The sequence below is a fragment of the Pezoporus flaviventris genome, unplaced genomic scaffold (genome assembly GCF_033815535.1).
Source record: "Pezoporus flaviventris isolate CSIRO_AGI_PZ_B2104156 unplaced genomic scaffold, CSIRO_AGI_Pfla_v1 ptg000025l, whole genome shotgun sequence".
NCBI lineage: Eukaryota > Metazoa > Chordata > Aves > Psittaciformes > Psittacidae > Pezoporus > Pezoporus flaviventris.
Window position 1 is genome coordinate 10,342,299 of NW_026892573.1, and position 19,736 is coordinate 10,362,034.

Genomic DNA, 19,736 nt, shown 5'->3' on the forward strand with positions numbered 1-19,736 from the left:
GCAGACTTTCCGTGGAGCCGGCCGCAGCTCGGTGCTGAGTCTCAGCGATCCTGTGCGGCTCATGTCCTCGGCTCAGCTATGAGCCCAACTCCGGGTCTAGGTGCACGTCCTCCCGGGGAGGCATCTGGGTGAACACTGAGCCGCTCAGCACCCACGAAGGGGCAGAGCGGCCGCGGCTACGGCCGCGGCAGTGCGCGGAGCCCAGCGAGGTGCGCGGTGCGCTCGCAAGAAGGCGCTGTCGGGCAGCTCCCCTGCGTCCGCGGGGGGCGGTAGGGGGCAGCGCGGCGGTGGCGGCGGGCGGCGGGAGGGCGGGGGGGCGTGAGACAGCGGTTGCCGCCGGCTGAGGAGGGAGCGTACCGGCGAGGAGGAGAAGCCCTACCGTTTGCCCCTCTGCGCTCCGTTAACCTCGAGTTCGTGTTTCCCCTCCCCTCGCCTCCCCCCTCCCCATGCTGCTCAGCCTGCGCTCCGGAGGGAACGGTCGCATTGGAGGGAGTCGTTACTTTTTACAGCCAGCATGAGGCTCCCCGAGGGAGTAAGGAGATGCCGCGCTGAGCAGCCGGGAAAGAATCTTCTTCTCAGCTGTTGCACCGGAGCCAGGCGGCAGGCGCGGTCCCCGCGGCTAGAGGCAAGGGACAGCCGCTGACTGGTGGGCCTGGGAGTGCCTGCACGTGCGGCGAGCATGAAGGAAATAAAGTAAAACCGGGGAGAAGTGGCTCAAGTGGACAAGAGCCAGTGAAATAAAACAAACACCTCTGAAAGGGATTTATTTCACAGTAAGGGATTGAAGAGGGTGCTACTTCCAAGGGAAAATGTGACCTGTTTAAAACTGTTGAAGGAAGATGCCGGCTGTCAACGCATGCACCTAAACCAAGTAAGTGCTAGTCAAGTTTGATATGTTCTCTTTATGCATCTGTGATTACTTTCTTGTCCCTCTGCAAAGACATTAAAAAAAAAAGTCCGCAGGAGGGTCCGAGGTAACTTTTGCGCCGACGCAAGCACAAAGCGAGGTCGTGCACCTCCTTGTTCTCAGTCCTGCAGAGCATTTACATTTAAGATCCTTTTCTTGTACGTAATAAGCAGGGTTTTTCCTTCTCAGCCACCGCGGCGGGAAGCAGCACCCCTCGGTAGCCGGTGAGGTGTGACACCTGCAGGGACTCCGCTGCAGGACAGCGGAGCGCCGGTGCAGGCGGCAGGAGGGCGCCGGGGGACCGGGAGGACCCAGCGGCGCAAGGGTCGGCTCCGAGTTTGCCATCAGCTCTGGGCCACGGGGAGGGCGGTGCAAGTGAGGGCATCGCAGGCGCCGGGGGACCCGAGTGCATCCGGCCCCCGGCAGTGCCACAGAGTGAGTCGCCGTCTGGTGCAGAGTGGGGGGTGAGAGAAGGGAACAGCGCTGCCGTGCCCCTCACCCCGCCGCGGGGAGCCAGCAGCCGCAGCTGGGGTGCCCCCCCGCTGTCCCCACCGCCGAAGAAGACCCTTGGGAAGGTTTAGGTGCTGCCAAGAAGCCTCCGGGGGGACCTGGAGGGTGGCGAAATGCGGGTAGATAGGAGGAGAGCACTCTCAAACGAGCCATGGGACGGCTCACGGAGTACATAAAGTGCTGGTGGGATTCGTCTCCGCGTGGGGCTTACACTTGCAAGATCCGGACTTGAGGCGATTGGACAGAAGCCGTAGTCCTGCTGGAAAGAAGCAGCTGATGCTCTGGAGATTTAGATGCTGACAGAACACCACACTCTGCAAAGGGGCAGAACTGTGAAATTAGCTGCAATTGGCAAAACCTGAAGCCTTGTTAATCTAATGTTTCCCTGTTTTTTTTTACAGGAAATGTCATTTGTGCGTTTCTGTTTTACTGGAATCAAATGAGAGATTTCCTGTTAGCATGGCAACCGAAATTTATATTTCTCTAATTGTGCCTCATAAGTGAAATGGCTCTTCCAATACTAAGACACCTTTTTAGGTGGAAGTAAATAAAACACTTTACAGTTTGTGTTTCTCTTCCAAAGAATGGGTATTCCTCAAAATAATTAATGAAAAAACATAAACCAGATATTGGACCTTGGTTTCATCTGAGAAGGAAATACTTCTTTTTATAAGAATACAGATTTTCTCATATAGGCAGAACAGGGAATAGTTTATCGTAAGCCCTACACACTAAACAAATGCTGACACTACAGCACCTTCAAATCCAATCTACTTGAAATTTCAGATTTAATTGTGCTGCAGTGTCATAGCATGTTTCAGTGTTTACACTACTTTCTTCAAAGCCCAGACCCGGGCAGTTTAGCAAGGTTATCTATGTAAACATACAGATTGTGATGATTAACATACAGAATGTGATAATTCATTCACATAGGCAAGAGTTCTGTGTACACTCAGAGAACCCAGGGACTGCAGAGGGAGACTGCTTTAGAACTGTTGGAATAGGAGAAATTCTGGACTTACAGAAGACCTGAGTTTATACCCTTTTTTTAGGCAAGACTCAGAAATAGGCTTTTTCACTGAAATCAGCTGAAACTCTCATGGTACGGTTTGTTTTTCCCTTGGTGTTGCCTTCTGTACTGAAAAACCTTGCGTTTGCTTGAAGAAGGATGTGGGTTCTTTACTGTAGTCTTTCTTCTTTTTCTTCAGACTTAGGAACAGATGAGACTGTATTTGGAAACAACAAACCAAAAATATGCCTGTCTTTTAAATTCAACTTCAGCCACTTACTCTGACGCTATATATAGTAGTCATTGCGCTTAAAATAGCTCCAGAAATAAATTCCATTTCTTATCTAATTTTATTTAGAATCAAATACTGCTAGCTGAAATTTAAGTTAATTGAGGTCAGTACAGATTTAGTATGATTTTGCTTATCTTTTTGAGTATGCCTGCTGAAAATACTGGGTCCCAGGCAGTATGGTTCCACTGTCAGTGAAAGTGGATTTGCATTAGTCCAGTGTGGAGAGCCCACCAAGTATGTATTGGAGGACACACACAGAGAAACCTCTTAAGGGATTATCTTTCACCTCTGTGTATGTGTATATTGCCTTACTTAAATGACAAGTAAAAATGAGCATGACTGCTGCTCTCCACACTTGACACCTGTCTCCATGCCAGTACACTGTTGAATCTGTTAGCTTTTTCTGGGACTTCATTTATTGAGGTGAGGTAGCAAAATCAGCAGAGAATATCCTGTGCAGCATCTCTTTGTGCCTCTGGTGATTCCAGTAATCAGTGCAAAAAGTGACTGAATTCCTTTTGAAAAGGATGGCTAAGTCACCATGGATTGTTTTATGGAAAGATAACATAGGATCAGTAAGAAAAGACTGTTATAACCTGTTTCGAAAAAAGCAGGCAAGAATAGAGGAAACATTGTTCTATTCAGACACGTAATGGCTTTATGAGTGTCAGATTTACTGTTACCTTTTTCTGTTCAGATCTAACTTGTGCTGGTTTATATTGTGGTTATTTTATCAAATAATTTAAACTACTGAAAGCTGGTTGAAGATAAAACTTTGTGTGTAAATCTTCCATCACCATGTTTTCTGGCAACAGACAAAATTCCAGGAAACATCTCTTTTAGAAGCCCTGAATCCATTGAGGAAGATAAGATACACTTGCCCTTACTTTACTCCACTGATCCTGTCTTAGGTAGTATAGCATAGCATTAATATAACACCAGGAGCAATGCTGTCAGGATCCTCATGTCCACTGTGATTTGTTGCTGCAAAACAAATTCACCTGACTAAATACATATTCATTATTACAGTTTTATATAATGAACACAGAGGGAGGCTGAGCAGATTAAATCTTTTTTGTAACAGATATTCATGCAAAAATCCTTCATATGTGCATTAGCTTTAAGTCAAAAAGAATTTGAAACCATTAAAAGATGAACACCTGACAGACTTGCTTTACATAGTGAAGTTTTCAAATAAATTAAAGGGTTTTAATGTGCCATACATAGAAAAGCAACCAATAAATTAATATTATGTATTATATCAGCTTTATCTGAGAGTTTTGAGTTGGGTTTTTTCTCCCTTCAAACTTCTGTTTTGGTTTGAAATCTCAAAGTACTCCTTCCACTCTTCTACAACCACTTATTTCTAATTTAGATAGTGACTGGTGTGAGACAAATACTGAAAACATCCTTGGATAAAAATAAGCTATTTTTCAGCAAATGTGGGCTGAAGCGGAACAAGAAAAGTTCCTTCAATTTAAGTGAATTTTACATATGTCTAAGTGTATGAACCATTCAAACTTAGCCTCCAAAGTGTGTCAGATTCTGCAGGGGCTTGGTCACTGAGCCTGTACTCAGTATACTCATCTGAAAAGCTTCTTCCATATCTTTGCATTTCACATGGACCGTTTGAATGTTATGATAATAGTATCTGGTATCTTATGCAATGGGTGAAGAAGGGAACAGTAGATGGAAAAAGATTTTTCACTGGGCTTTCCCGAGACAGAGATTACAGGATTATTCTGGAGATACTTTCCACATATAACTGAAAACTTGTGAGGAACAAGCAGCCTTTCCCTGGGAGGCAAAGGCCCCTATCCTGCCACTGGTGCATGGACAGTCAGTGCACAGCAAGCCCTGTGATGGTGCTCCTAAGCTCTTCCAGTCGTAGCTCAGCACATGCTGGTTTTCCATGACACACAGTTTTTTTCTCTTTAGTGATTCCTTCTGATACTAGTTTTAAGGACAAAACCCACATCTTTCCTTGGCTCGGAGAACTGTAATGCTTATGCTACCTGCATTCACACCTAAGAATGGACTGGAAAAACAGATAGCGGGGTCCCCATGTTCTCTGCATGCCATCTAGTCACGCAAAACACAGTTCAGTTGACTTACAGCTGTCACTCTACGAGGACAGCAGTCTCCCATAGGTCTTGTAGCATACAGGCTAGCCTTTTGTGGCTACATCTGATACCCTGAGCTGACATAAAACACCTATTCATCAGCTCTTGAGGTGAACCTATAGTGGCTCTCTTCTGGAAAGAGGCAGAAGCAGAGAGTTAACCATGCTCTGTATTTTTTATTTTCTTTTTCATTTTGTTTAGAGCAGAACAAGCATCCTACAGAAGTGCCTGTGTCTCTTTTCCTAACTATGCAGCAAGACCCAAGACAAGGAACCTTCTTAAGCTAGGTTAGCTGAATCCCAGCTGTACAGAGCAGGATGTAGTGGCACAGCATAAAGGTTAAGTAAGCACAGAGGTCAGTAAATCCAGGACAAATGGTTGCTATAATCAGAATAAAATGCACTTTAAAACCCCCCAAACAAACCAAAACACATATACACATGCATGTGCTCCAAACTGCTGTGCTAACTTTGAAACAATCTGTAAATAGCATGACTTCATAACTGCCTTTTGGGTGTATACTGCTGAGAGTTTGCCAGCTGCCACCTCTGCAATTCAGTTTCCTTACACAAGATTCTTCAAAACATATAAACTTATGTAAACTGCCAATAATTACCTAAACCACTTGTCACTTTTCAGCTCAGGTGTCTGGTTCTTATGTCCATCAGAGAGAGCAACAGCTGCCAAAGAGCCAACAATTTTCTCAGTGAAGGCCAAATGATGGGGACGATTACTAACCCAGGTCATAAAGCATGAGAGGAGTGTTAATACATATCATCTGTATCCAGCCCAAAATGTATGGTGAGAAGTTGACTTGTCTGGAGAGCTTTGCTGCTCCTTATGACAGTGATGTGGGCATTCTGCTGGTAAGGAACTTTGTGCAGTATGCTCCATGTGGGATCAACTAAGAATCCAAATTTCTCACTTTAACCATGATTTAAGCAAAGTACGACTCACATCAGAGGAGGTTAGCAGTCCTAGGAAAATCAATGCAGTTCTGTGTTTATTAAATTAATGGACACGCTTTTTCCTGTGTTCTTTCTGTGCTGCCCAAAATGAGGGGGAAAACACTAAAGGATTCTATTTTGAAGATGAGATCTGTAATATTCTCTATCATTCAGATGTCTTTAGCAGATCGGATCTGAGAGTACTAGACCAAGAAGAGAGAGCACCAAATTTACTCCCAATGAAAATTCCATTGTCTTCTGTATTTTTTCTAAATTTTATATAATTTAAGTTTAGTTTGTATTTGCCACTACATATTTTATTTCATACATTGATTTGCTCCTATAGTTTCCATTATAAACAGTAGAACAGGCCAGTTTACTTCTGAGTAGAGGAACAAACAATAGGATTGTAGCAGAAGATACAGGGTCATGGTTTGTCTGATTTAAGATTACCTGCAGTACATGTGTATATAGTAATTTATGTCAAAAACATTTTTGCTGACAGATCTCGAAAAGCTCTAAGGAATTTTTGCACCAAAGATCAGGGTTTTTTTTTCACGTAGCCACCACAAATTTGATTGCTGGCTGTAAACCAACCATCTGTGATCCTTATATAGTCACTGGAGAGAGACAAAAACCTCCAGTGGACAAACTAATCCACCTAATTCATAAACCTGACATAGCGTGGGAGGAATCAGGTATTTATTGTTGCTGATTGTTGTTGGTTTTCACACAGCTAAAGTAAGGCAAGATGAATCACTCCTTAGTGGTATCAGAAAATAAAAACACTTATTCAGAGGGGACAGAAAATAGACGTCTGTTTTCTTCTAAGGTATCTCAATGTCATATTGACCAGAATGGTATTGATGCAGATACTGTAACAGCAGCTAGATGACTACAACATAATTCAAATATCCCCTTGTCTGTTCTCAGAGATTTTAAGAGTTTGTGGTTGGATTGGGTAGCTGAAATACAGCTTGTAGCTGTGCCAAGGGAAATAGGAGTGTCAACCAGACCCTTGTAAAAGAAGAACACACAGTTCTGGGTGCTCATATCATGCCTCCTGTGTGTGCAGGGTGTCTCTCTCTGTGAGAGAACATGCTGCATCTGAGGAGCAAGGGAATGTAAGCACAGATTCTCTTTAAATGCTCTCAACATTGCCATTTCCACAGTGTACCGTAGTCTACTGAGTACATAATTACAACAGAAATTAGCTTTTAGAGATGACATAGTTGTTTTAATCTCTGTCCATGTGAAAATGTTATTATCAAAGCACTTCACAATAAATCCTGCTACGCTTCAGCACTGACTGCTACATACATCCTGCCTATTTCCACTGGACTGGAAAATAACTAAAATATCCCATTTGGGCTTTGCTTATACTGACAATATTTTGTTTTAGATTGGGAGAGATGTTTGCCTTTCATGTTTGATGATAATCACCTAAAGCGATTAGAGCTGCAGTCAGTTCCTTGGACTTGTTTATGCTGGCATGATGAGTTTGGTTTGTTCTATAATATGTTTGTACCTCCAAAACCTTCAGTTTCAGAAACATTTGCTTTTCCTATGACGACTTCAACTATCTAGCAGATACCCTATAGAAGGAATTTTGGTCATGAGTAAAGCCAAAAACAAGTTGCCTGTGGAACAGTTGTCTGATTTGCCTTAAACTTCTTAACTAGAAAACCATTATTCAAAAGACAGTAACTGCTTGTCTTTGTATTCATCTAGACACTGTAACATCAGACCTCTGAGTCAAAGCTAGTCTTTATGGCTTTTAGAAAGAACCTAGTAACTATGTAGGGTGATTCATGTGACCTATCTTGAAGAAAATTAATTACCCACTGCAGGGGGTGCCATTTCTTTCCGTTTGTAATAAAGGAATACTGAGGTGACAAAACAGCCTTGGATGTCAGTGTTTTGGATTATTAGATTAGCAAATATGAATCTCACCTTAATTTTTGAAATGTTTTCAATCGAAGTACTTAATTGTGCCACATAATTACTAATAAAGATTCCTAATTCTATTATGAGGAATATGTTATACTAATTTTTTAAAACTAACTAGGAACCTGTCATCTACATCACAGAGATCACATTGATGTTGAAAATTGGTAGCATAGGTAGGTATTTGTACTAAGTCCCGGGCTATAACTACTCATGTATTTTCTTGTAAAAAGCATCAGGTTTAGTACAGGGCAATTGCAAAATAACATTTTGAACTGGCAACTTAGATAAAAATATTTTATTCATTATTGTTTATCTTAGTGATATTAACTTCAAGCATATTTGTTTATGCACTGAGGCCAGTTGTACCAAATACTGACGTGATTTGGGATGATTACATTTATTGCTGCAGAGTCTTTACACAGAACTAGACTTTCTAAACTTTCACATAACTTTTAATTAATTGATTAATTTATTTATTTATTATTTTTTTTTAGGATTTGCTCTTTCCGCAATGCTTTAAAAAAGCACAGTGAGCAAGGGCTTGAATCTTGAATCTCCTTTCTTTTGAATATGTCTTTGACCACAGGGGAGGGAAGAAAGGGATGCTCAGTGAGCTGGATTTCATTTCAGTACTTGGGCACTACTCCAGCCTCAGAGCTGCACTGACTGAACTGAACTAAATGACAGAACACACTGGATTTTGTAGGGATGGGTTAGGATAAAAGAAGGATTTCTCTCTCATCCCCTGAGTGCTTCGTTATAATTCATTTCCTAGAAACTACCCTCATTTTGCTACTGCTTCGTCTGTCTTTAGGCCAGGTAGAAGGTTTCTTCCATCTGAAGAATTCCATTGGGTTAACCATGGACAGGATCTAGCTTTTTAGATCTTTATAATTAAAAAAATGTATAAAATAGGATCTGGATGTATGCCTTCAGTCCATTGTGCATTCACCTTTGTCCCTTATTAAGACTGTATTTCAGCCTTGAGCACTGCCAGGGATGGAGCATTCACAACTTCCCTGGGCAACCCATTCCAGTGCCTCACCACCCTAACAGGACAGAATTTCCTCCTTATATTTAATCTAAACTTCCCCTGTTCCGAGTTTTAACCCATTACCCCTTGTCCTGCTGCTACAGTCCCTAATGAAGAGTCCCTCCCCAGCATCCTTATAGGCCCCCTTCAGATACTGGAAGGCTGCTATGAGGTCTCCACTCAGCCTTCTCTTCTCCAGGCTGAACAGCCCCAACTTCCTCAGCCTCTCTTCATACGAGAGGTGCTCCAGTCCCCTGATCATCCTCGTGGCCCTCCTCTGGACTTGTTCCAACAGTTCCATGTACTTTTTTATATTGAGAACACCAGAACTGTACACAATTCTCAAAGGTCTCAAAAAGTGAAGTGTCTTGCGTTACCCAAAGTCCACATGTCAGGGTCCTTTTTTTCAGAATGAATTATTGCTGATTAATAATTCTTCTCAGTGATAATACACAAGCAGGCTTCTCTTAAAAACAAGGTTTGGCTGATTTTGGGCAAGATAGAAAGGGTGTAAGTGGGATTTTGAGGAGGAGAGATGTTGGCATTTCAAAGCAAAAATGGACAAAAGAGTAGGTGTTTTCATGTCAAAGCTGTCAATGAGGGACAATGATCATGACTGTTGAGAGACACTAGCACAATCAAATAGGTCAGCCCATGATCATATTCTCCATGATGTTCCCATTCACAGTTAGATAACAGACATCTTTCAAGGCTTCATTTCCTTCTGGAAATATAGGGGGCTGGTAGACCAATTATACCAGGACAATATGACTCTTCAGTCATCTTATTTTGTTAGCATTTTCTTGTCTAATTGCCCATTTACTGTTATTTTAACATGATCAGAGGGCTGGAGGACTGTTCCTATGAAGACAGGCTGAGAGAGTTGGGATTATTCAACCCAACTGAACTGGGGTTATAGAAGTGTTCCAAGGCCAGGCTGGATGGGGCGTTGAGCAACTTGATCTAGTGGAAGGTGTCCCTGCCCATGGCAGGTAGGGTGGAACTAGGTGATCTTTGAATTCCCTTCCAGCCCAAGCCATTCTGTGATTCCATGATTCTCTTTAACCCTTTGCTGAAAAACAAAGCCTATCATAAAAATTACCTGGGCTTAGAGAAATATGAAGATCACAGGTGAATTTAAAATTACGGTAATGGGCACTATAATGTGAAACTTTACAAAATACAGAGTGAAACAATTGTGCCTTCTCATCCATCATACATGCATTGGTTCAGATGGAAGATGTAATTTTGAAAATTTGCCGCTTTGGTTCCGAGAGAATTATAATGCTCTGGCAGCTTCTTGTTTCTTCTTAATAATTTAGCAGTTTATGAAAAATATATTGTGTCTCCTTCTGCACTGCGATACAGCCGATGCAGTTACAAGCTGTGGAGAATCTAGTTCAAAACTGTGCTGCTCTTGAGTATTTTAGAAAAATATGTAGGCCTAAAACATTAATCTGTTTGCTGTCATTGCCATGGCTACAACCTGCATCTGCCCTCTGTAATGTTGGGATGGCTCTCAATCATTTTCTTCATTCTCTATCTAAATATTTTTTTCTGTTGCAGTTCACAAGACTCATACATTGATTCATTCATTGATTCATACATTGATTCATACATTGAATCTTTTAATGGTGGGAAGCAGTGAATCTTTGCTTTAAGTATACTGTTACAGTTGACAAGGACCAAAATTTCACGGCATCTGATTTTAAGAATTCCTACATCTTTCTGTTGCTGGGAAATTAGCTTTAAGAATGAAAATTAAGTAGGCAATGACACATGTAATCTTTAAACTAAACCTCCTTTTTCATAGTGTTTAAAATACTCAGGAAACATTCTAAACAGGGTTTGATAGAGTTGCTAGAAAACTGATTGCCATTTCAAGATTATAGCACATCAAAGCAAAAAAAAATAGTCTTGGAAATCTCTATTATAAGCAGAACTGTAGAGTACTGTTGCATATTCAATATGTACAAGCTGTTAATTCACACTTCCAGTAGATCACATTTATATCATTGAACATAAGGTAAATGGTTTTGTTTTAGCGTTGTATCTGCTTCTGTCAACTGTGAAACCAGGTGTTGTGTTACGGAGGAATCATCAAAATTTTTGTTCAGTTTCCTCAGCATTGCTTAAGGCTGTCTCGTGACATCAACAGCTCCTCTGAGTAATAGCTCAGAATGCTGCAGTGGAACTTACTTGCAATGTGGGCATTCCAGGTTTTATAGGAAAGGTAAATAATTCTGTTTATATTTTGATAATTTTGAATGAACTAGTAGTGTCTGCATCTGTAATCTGAAAGATTTACAGATTTCTGGATGCCCAAACTGTATTCTGTGCCAAAATATTCTTACAGATATTTACATTTTTGTGTTAATATACTTATAACACACATCTTTATATACGCATGTAGCAGAAGAACACATGTATACTTGTATATACAGAGATATTTATGTGCAGTATATGACTGAGATGCATTAAAGGTTAATTTTTGCTCTGGGGAGTGAAAGAGCAGCTATCCAGAGGTCAGCAATACGGGCCATTAAAGTGTCTGTCTTGTGTGTGTGTAGACAGAATTATCTGTATCTCAGTGGCTGGGAGTATTCCCTCTCTGCGCTTGCTTATATGATTTAAACACTAAGTGTTTGAGTCCAGTTCTTAGCCAAGTATGGCTTCTTTGCCGCCCTGATCAAATAAAAGCTGCAAATTCAATTGCAATGGCAACCTACTAGGAAAATCTGTAGCTGTCCAGAGGCAGTTCCTTTCCTTATGAATTTAGAGACTCCCAGGTGGAGGAGGCTTCTGAAGAGCCAGCAACTTCCAGGCACAGAGCTGACAGCCCTGATACTGTGTGAACTTAAACATAGCTCCGACTAAGGAATAAGTCTAAACCTAGTAGCAAATACAGCTTAACTAGGACAGAGACAGTATCTTTCACTTTGTTTATTACGCAGAAAGGATTTTGTTGGTATGCTTTTATGTAGAAATAATAACTCATAGATTTTAAAGCACAGTAGTTTATTAATCAGATTCTTGTAAGTCTAACAATAACATTTTTAACTGATCCTGAGAGGAACTGCACATGGCAGCTGTCAGGGAAAGCATCTGAAAAGTGTCAGAATACTCCTGTGCTACGCTGCTTCAAAGCTTCCTCAGAAACCTGCTTCTAAGAGTAGAGGCCACACTGTGAATGGACAAAAAGGCTGATCCTTCAGGATCCTGCTGGCTGCTTCACAGAGTCATTGAAGTGGCAGAAGCCTGAGAGCTGCTTGTGTTTTGGATCTCCTGCACTCGAGTGTAAGAACTGTTATGAGAATAGAGGAGGAGGGTACAGGCACAATTTAAAAGGGGTATTAGAGCAAGTGGTGTGTATCATATAAGCCAGTCTAGAAGAAGTCAGCTGTGCCAACAGTTTCAGTCGCCCTGTGACATGCACCTGAATATGGTGCTTGTGGATGCCAACAGAAGTTACTTGAAATCTCTCACAAATAATTTCTTCCTTACATCTCACCTTTGTTGACATAAACAGGAAACGTAACCAGTATTCAGTCTTCTTGCCTTAAACCCCTTGACCATCTCTATATTCACCTGTCTACAAAACACTGAAAAAGCAGCCCTTTTCTTGTGCCTGGACCTGTCAAGTAGCTGCTTAGGGTGATCGAAAGTAAAAGAACCAGAGAGGACAAAGCTAGCTAATCCCTTTGATGTCTCTAGGTAACCATGTCTGAGTAATCACAAACTGGCCCTTAGAAATTACTTTTCAGATCTTGATTTCATATGCTTTAAAATATATTTGAAGTTTTCAGAATTGTGGTACAGAAAGGTTAAATGATTTCTGACTTATTAATATCTATAATTTGCAAATAGTTTATCCAGAGTAGCAGTACCGTTGTACTTATACCTGTGTATGTCTTTATTGCTTTCTGACCTATAGTATCGAGCATATTTAAATAGAAATACTAGATTAATGAATTAATTTATCATTTCCTTAACCCAAGCCCTGCAAAGATTTATTCCATGCACTGTGAGTGGTCACCTACACAGCTAAGTCGAAGTTTGCTTTGCCACTGACTTCAGCTATGATATTACTTCAGCTACTGTCTTAATGCCTTTGATATTTTAGCAGCAGTGAGGATTGAAAGGTACTATGAGTGGTGGGACAAACTGGCTTACTAGAGTGTTGGCAGTGGAGGGTGGAACATTCTACCATATATTATCATGGAGATTTCAGATGAAAGAAATCAAAGGGTACATGAGAATGTGCTTAAAATTGCCTGGGAAAGCACAAAGAAAACAAGTTAGGATAATACAGTGGAACCTTAAATAACATTATCTGAGTGACACCAAAAGTCAGCTATGTAGTATCAGATATAATTGCTGAACTGTAGCAGTCCTGGCAGCTTTTGAGAATCAAATGAATCACATATTTGGGTGGTAAAAAAAATCTTAATCACATTTAATATTCTCTAGCTGTTGAATAAGAAGCAACACAGACCAAGATCTACACTGAGGCTTGGCTGTCAAGAGGAGAGACTCCAAAGAAAGAGTTGTAACAGATCTGTAATACTGGAACAGATAGATGAAGCTGGGCAATGGAAACAATCCTTTCTCAAACAAAATCAATTCAAAGAGTCCCATTTGAAATGTTGACTGATCTTGATAATTTGTGTTTTTCAAAGGGCTGTAAAAATGTTACTTTCTCTGGAAGTGTTCATTTTCTAAGCCTAGGGTATGTAAATCTCATTGAGGTATCACAGTGATCTTGTAATGCACAGTGGATTAAAACCTCGAAGATAATAACTGAAATGAAGAAAATAACCCATGTTGAAGTTAATGATTTTTTTTTTTTTTTTACTGATTTTAATACAGTCACAGCCTTATTGCCTCTGTCTAAATTCTTTTAAGCCTGGTAGCTTGTGTTTGACAGTGTCAAAAAGTGTATTTCTAGGTAGGAGTAAAGTAACAAAGGAAGGATATGCCATAATTTGTTGTAGTACTCTCCCAGATTCCAGGCATTTTCAGTGCATGGTCTTTCTTTGCTAGAGATGGCTTCTCTGTGTTTTGTAATCCTCTGCAGGTTTGGTGTTTTTTGTTTGGGGTTTGGTATTTTTCATGAACTCATCCAAGTCTTATGTGTAACCCATATATACTTTTAGAACTTTCAGAATCCTTCAGCAATGAATTCAAGTAACTGCCTGAAAACTCATCAGCTATTATATTTCTTGAACCTGACTCCTACCACGTTTGTTTGATTGCTCCTGGATATTGTACCTGAAGAGCCAGTGAACAATTAATCCATGTCTGTCCTCTTCTTGACACCTATAATAACAGACACCTATATTACACCTTCCATCTGTCATTCTTTTACAGAGCGAGGATTTGTGACTTACTTAGTCATTCCACTTCTGGAGGTCTTCCCTAAGTTTAATCATTTTGCTGCCCTTTTCTGAATGTATTCTGGTGCTACTGGCTCCTTTTTTGAGATAAGTAGCCTAGAAATGCATATTCAATCCTTTGTGCCACTCTGAAACTAAAGACATATATACATTTCCATTAGTATGAGTGAAGCAAATTGTGTTTGTCAGGAAATGGGCATATTAATTAGAGAAAATTAATCTTATCTTTTGGGAACCGTGACTCCAAATTCTTTGCCTGGCCCCTATTTATAAAAGAAGAGTTACAGAATACTTTCTTTTTCCTGAAGCCAGCTTGGCAGAGGTGGCTGAGACGTGGGGATATAACTGGTCATGACTCATTCAGGCTTAGATGAGAAAGGAAGATTTATAAGATATCTTCTATTTTGTTTATGGAAGTCTGTTTCAATGCTGGGAGCATAACTTTTATTCTTCTATTTGAAATAAAGATCAAACAGCTCTGTGAAACCTAAATCACTATCTTGTGGAAATGCTTGCTAATAGTAGTAATAAGTCGTTTTAATTCCTGTACATGTGTTAAAATTCTGCTTATTACTCACTGTAGCATATGGATCTAATGCAAATTGTACAAGAACTTCCATTATTCACTTGAACTTTCACTGGTTTTGCACTCTAATGATTCTCTGCCCAGCTGAACTTGTTTTGAGTTTGTTGGAAACATCTCAGTCAAGATGTGGAGCTGTGGAATTTAAGAGAATAGGAATTTGCTGTCACTTAAGACTAAAAATAAGAGCAAGGAGACTACTTGCTGAGCCATTCAGAATCCACCACTCTTTTCTGTCATTTGCACTGTAATTACATTTACTGCAAAGTTACAATCCCCCTTTTTCTTCAGACTTGAAATGCAGAATTTCAGTATGTGTGTTTCTCTTCAAGACATCCAAGGAAAATACATCTGAGAACCTTTAACAAAAAGTTAACAGTTCATTTGTTTTTCCAATTTGCCCATTGAAGGGACAAGAGTCTTCATTCAACTCATTTTTCTCACACCTACATGGTAAATATAGAACTTACAGTACTGTTGAGGCATATTCATAGTCAAGTTCCCACTCAGTTGACATTGACAGAAACATAACCCAGCCATGGGCTAGAGTGATTCTGAGTTTCACTAGCGTTGTGTTTGGAAACTTCACACATGACATGGTGTCAATTCCCTAACACTGCTAGGTGTTATTGTATATGAATAGCTGAAGCAGAGGGAAGGCTGAGTAGTCAAAAGCCACTCAGAATGCCCATGGCTGAACCATTTCCAAACTCTGAGGAACACTTGGAAGTGTTCCACTGTCTACCTTCCCCATCCTGTCTTGTAATCAATTCTTAATTGCAAACAATACAAAAGTGATGTTATTCTATCACGCATATCTGTGCAGAACATTAAGTATTATAATCCTGTTTTCAGAAATGCCACAAAGCCTAACACAAGTCACTGCTGTGTAATCTGACTAAAACACTAGTTTGTGCTTTTCATTTTATTGTGTTGCTGAGTTCTTCCCTCAGCAACTGTATTACAAAGCTTATTCTGCTTTTGATGTGTTTTTATCTGGGATTTAAATATTCACTTGCTTCCAGCAGTGCCCAGCATCTTGATCTTATTGACACAGATCACGCCATTTGACAACATTTCTCCATGTAAACCCCTGGGACATCACACACTTGCATTACGCTTTCAGAAGGAAGAAGGCTCGGCCTGCAATGGCTCCATTTGATTGTTGCTGAAAATCATGGCAGGGTTACAGAACATCACAGATAAGCTTCAGTCATATTTGACTAAAGAAAAAAGAGGTGAAAATTGAAATGAAATGGTGACATGTACAACATCCTTGAGATCCCTGTTTTCTCTCCTGAGTATCAGTGATGAATAATAGTTCCTGTAGCCAACTCTGGTTATGGGATACAGGGGGATTCCTCCTGTCCCGGTACAGTGAATGCAAGGTTGCAGTTGTATTTCCCTAGGTCCAGCCTGTTGCCATGCTGAGCATGTGTTCCCCAAAGACACGTGTGCACGTGATCACACACTGTTACAGAACATGGCTGGACACATGGATCAGCACAAGCAGAGAACAGTGCCTTTACCATCATTTGCACCCAGCATTCGCATAAGCATGAATACTACAGAAGGTCTGATTCTGTTCCTTCTCTATATGGAAGTCCCTCTGGTTGCTGGCCTTACGCACTCAGTCTAACCAGGAGCTACCCAGGTCCCTTTATCTCCCCCCATTGTTGGCACTTGAGTACATAAGCTTCTTAAGCTCACTGTCCCACTCCAAGTGCTGGTAATTGGATCTCTTACCTACTTGCCTGCTAGCCAGACTTAAGTTTGCTAGCAATCATTGCCGCCCACTCACAGTACAGAACACACTTAGACAAAAGGTGGTTTGAAATAGGAATTAATGAGAAGAGTCAGACTATGGGGATCAAGTGCAGGGTTCAGTCAAACAAGCATACTGACCAGCAACCTGCCTAACCTTGACCAGCCCATTTTATCCCACTGACTCTTTAGTTTCTCATATTTGTTTCTTCTCAATCCACCATGATCCCTTCTTTCCCCTACTTTTGATCAATAAGTGTTGCAAATTTCCCAGCCCACTTTAAACCATCCCATAATAAGCTTTTCACAATCCCAAACATCTCTTCCCCTCACATCTCACAAGTCCTTAACCCTATGGACAATAACCCCTTCTAGTTTTCACGTCTCTCTGGGGAAAGTGTTCTGCCTTGGCTCTTCTGATTGGGTTTCACAATGCACAGTAATCAAACCATTCCCCTTTAAGGACCTCAGAGAGCAGCAAGGCCCATGTGCCCCATTTGCAGCCTCCTTCAGGCATCCTTCTGCTCTGGTGTGGGGTCCTCCATGGGCTGCAGGTGGAGATCTGCTGCACCATGGACCTCCATGTGCTGCAGGGGCACAGCCTGCCTCTCCATGGGCTGCACCATGGGCTGCAGGGGAAACTCTGCTCTGGTGTCTGTAACACCACCTCCCCTCTTTCCTTGCTGACCTTGGTGTCTTCAGGGATGGTGCTCTCACATATTCTTTCTCCTCTCTCCAGTTGCAATGCTCATGTTCAGTAACTTTTGCTCCTTCATAAGTATGTTATGCCGGAGGCGCTTCCACTGCCACTGATGGGCTCAGCCTCGGCCAGTGGAGAGTCTGTCTTGGAGCCAGCTGCCATCGGCTCTACTGGACATGGGGAAGCAGAATTCTAGCAGCTCCTCATAGAAGCCACCTTTGTAGCCCCCACTCCCTGCTACCAAAACCTTGCCACACAAACCCAGTACAGCCCCAGACTAATCTAACGCTTGACCCACTAACCTCATGATACTAGTTCAAAATACCACTCCTTACGTTACCTCTTAATGTCTCTACAATTAAGAGATCTCACTTTTGATTAACCAGTTTTTCCCTTTTTTGCATGATGTCATTATACGTATCTGCAGTGGTCCAAAGCAGATGTTGTTTACTCTGAAGATTAACATTTCTTCATGTGACTATTAGAAACATCACGATATAACACAAGGATTGCCTAGGAGTTGGTTACATTTAATCTAGTTTTACAAAGATGAATAAAGAAATAGAAACACCAAATTTTAATTATTCGTGTATGTAATATAAAAACTAAGGCTGTTTGGGATAAAGAGTATTTACATCTACATTTCAGAGGTAATTATCAACAGAAATTATTTTGTGTATGAGAATTAAAATAAATGTCATTGTGAGAAGCAAGAGTGAGCCACAGAGGAAGATGGGAAGACAGGAGTTCTATCAGCCAGCCCAGATGTACTGCTCTGCTCCATCAACACTGCTAATGAAGGAACAAACCACAGAGGCGGAAATTGGAAATATATTCCAAAGCAAGGCATCTGGATCTTACAGTTGCCAAGTATGGTCTGTTTGTACTCATCATAAATGTTAATGCTATGACTAGAAGAGAAGAAGGAGGAAGAAGGCAGGACAAAATAGCAGGAGTCATAGCAGAATATGGTAGTAAGTCATCCTTCTTGAAATGTGAACTGCTTTTTGGCATATTTGAGGTGGCATTTCATTCTAATCCTCAGGGTATGCATGCAAAGTATAGATACTAACTACTGTCTTGGAAAAAATGATTGTAGTTTATAAAGGGTCATAAAAACTTGCAGATGAGTATGGTTGGACTGTACATTTCACTGAGCTGACTGTAAGAAGAAAAAATACCTGAAAGGAAGAGTCATTATTTGGATTTTTCATAGTACTTTTAGTGTCTAGTAGAAGTTAAGAACTAAAACATAATATATATTAAAAATACTTTCAAGCCAGAGACTGTACAAGACTTTTATCAGTGAATTGTAAAAATATGGGTGGTGCTCCTTTTACCATTCATGTACAGTAGATACTGTTTCACTTTTGCTTGAAAAAGAATACTTAAAATTGCAAAATAAATGTCACAGTATAAGCAAACAGTGAACTTTTAAAAATTCTACTATATTGCTTGTTGTTTATAGCTAGAGAAAATAGCATTAAAGGATTACTTTTTAGGTACAAAATTTCTAGACCTTTTATCCCAAGAGATATTTAAATCGCAGAAAAAAACCTGCATGCAATGAGAAACAGCTTAAAAAGATATACAGCTTTATTTGAAAATAATCGCATCTGTATTTTTCACGCAGGTGGTGATAAGAGCCTGAATACACCTGCAAATGCCAGTTAAATTTTTCCTAAATAACTGCCTAAGGAAAGTCCTGGTCCCCGAGTCTGATGGCATCCAAACAATTTGGGAGAAGAGATTAATTTTGTGTAGAGCTTCATTTTATAACAGTTGTTACAGAAAACCAGCTTTTTTCCTGGAGAGAGAAAGTCACCTTTCAATAACTCTGTTTACCTCTGAGCATTTTAACTTCATCTTTAGAAATTGTTCCAAATGTTTCATAAGACAGGAACAGCTGTTCTGTAATTTTGAAAATCTCTATGTGCTGGGCAAAGCAAAAGTAAAGTAATAGAAGTTTTTAAAACATTTTTTGTTTAATTACCCCGAAGTAGTGAGGCATGTGCAAATACCGCACAGTGCACATACATGTACACATAGTCTCAGTTTGTCTAAGTTGTAGTGGGTGGACTCATATAAGCATGAACATTCATAACTGAACTGAAGCTTCAAACTTTGATAACTTCATTTAAGGCTGGTCTTTGCTGTGAGAACAATAAAGAATTTCATCTGCTGCATGTTACAGATGAGGGGAAAACACTGCAGGGAACAGAGCAGAGAGACATTTAAATACCTGCAATTGTATGGGCATCTGCCTATGTATACAATTGTCTGACTGTGGCATAGTGAGTGCCAGGTAGTCTCCAGAGTTTTTCCTGTGGTATTGATCCAAGGATTTCTTCTGTCTCAAACAAAGCAATGGTTTATTGCAAGTAGGAGTCCGTGTCCCACAGGAAAGTTCAATGATTGGTCGATAGTGAAGGGTGAACATTCATAGAATCATAGAATAGTTAGGGCTGGAAAGGACCTTAAGATCATCTAGTTCTAACCCCCCTTCCATAGGTAGGGACACC

General features: G+C 40.7%; 1 protein-coding gene across 2 annotated transcripts in view; it reads left to right on the top strand.

Moving 5' to 3' along the window:
- Positions 1–440: 440 nt before the first annotated feature.
- Positions 441–19,736, top strand: part of TRPC4 (transient receptor potential cation channel subfamily C member 4) — a 140,687-nt gene continuing 121,391 nt past the window's right edge. The window contains exon 1 of one of the 2 annotated variants that reach the window (XM_061457471.1): positions 441–875. The gene's annotated coding sequence lies outside the window, so the exon portion shown is untranslated. The remainder of the gene's footprint in view (positions 876–19,736) is intronic. The other variant, XM_061457469.1, reaches the window with a different exon arrangement.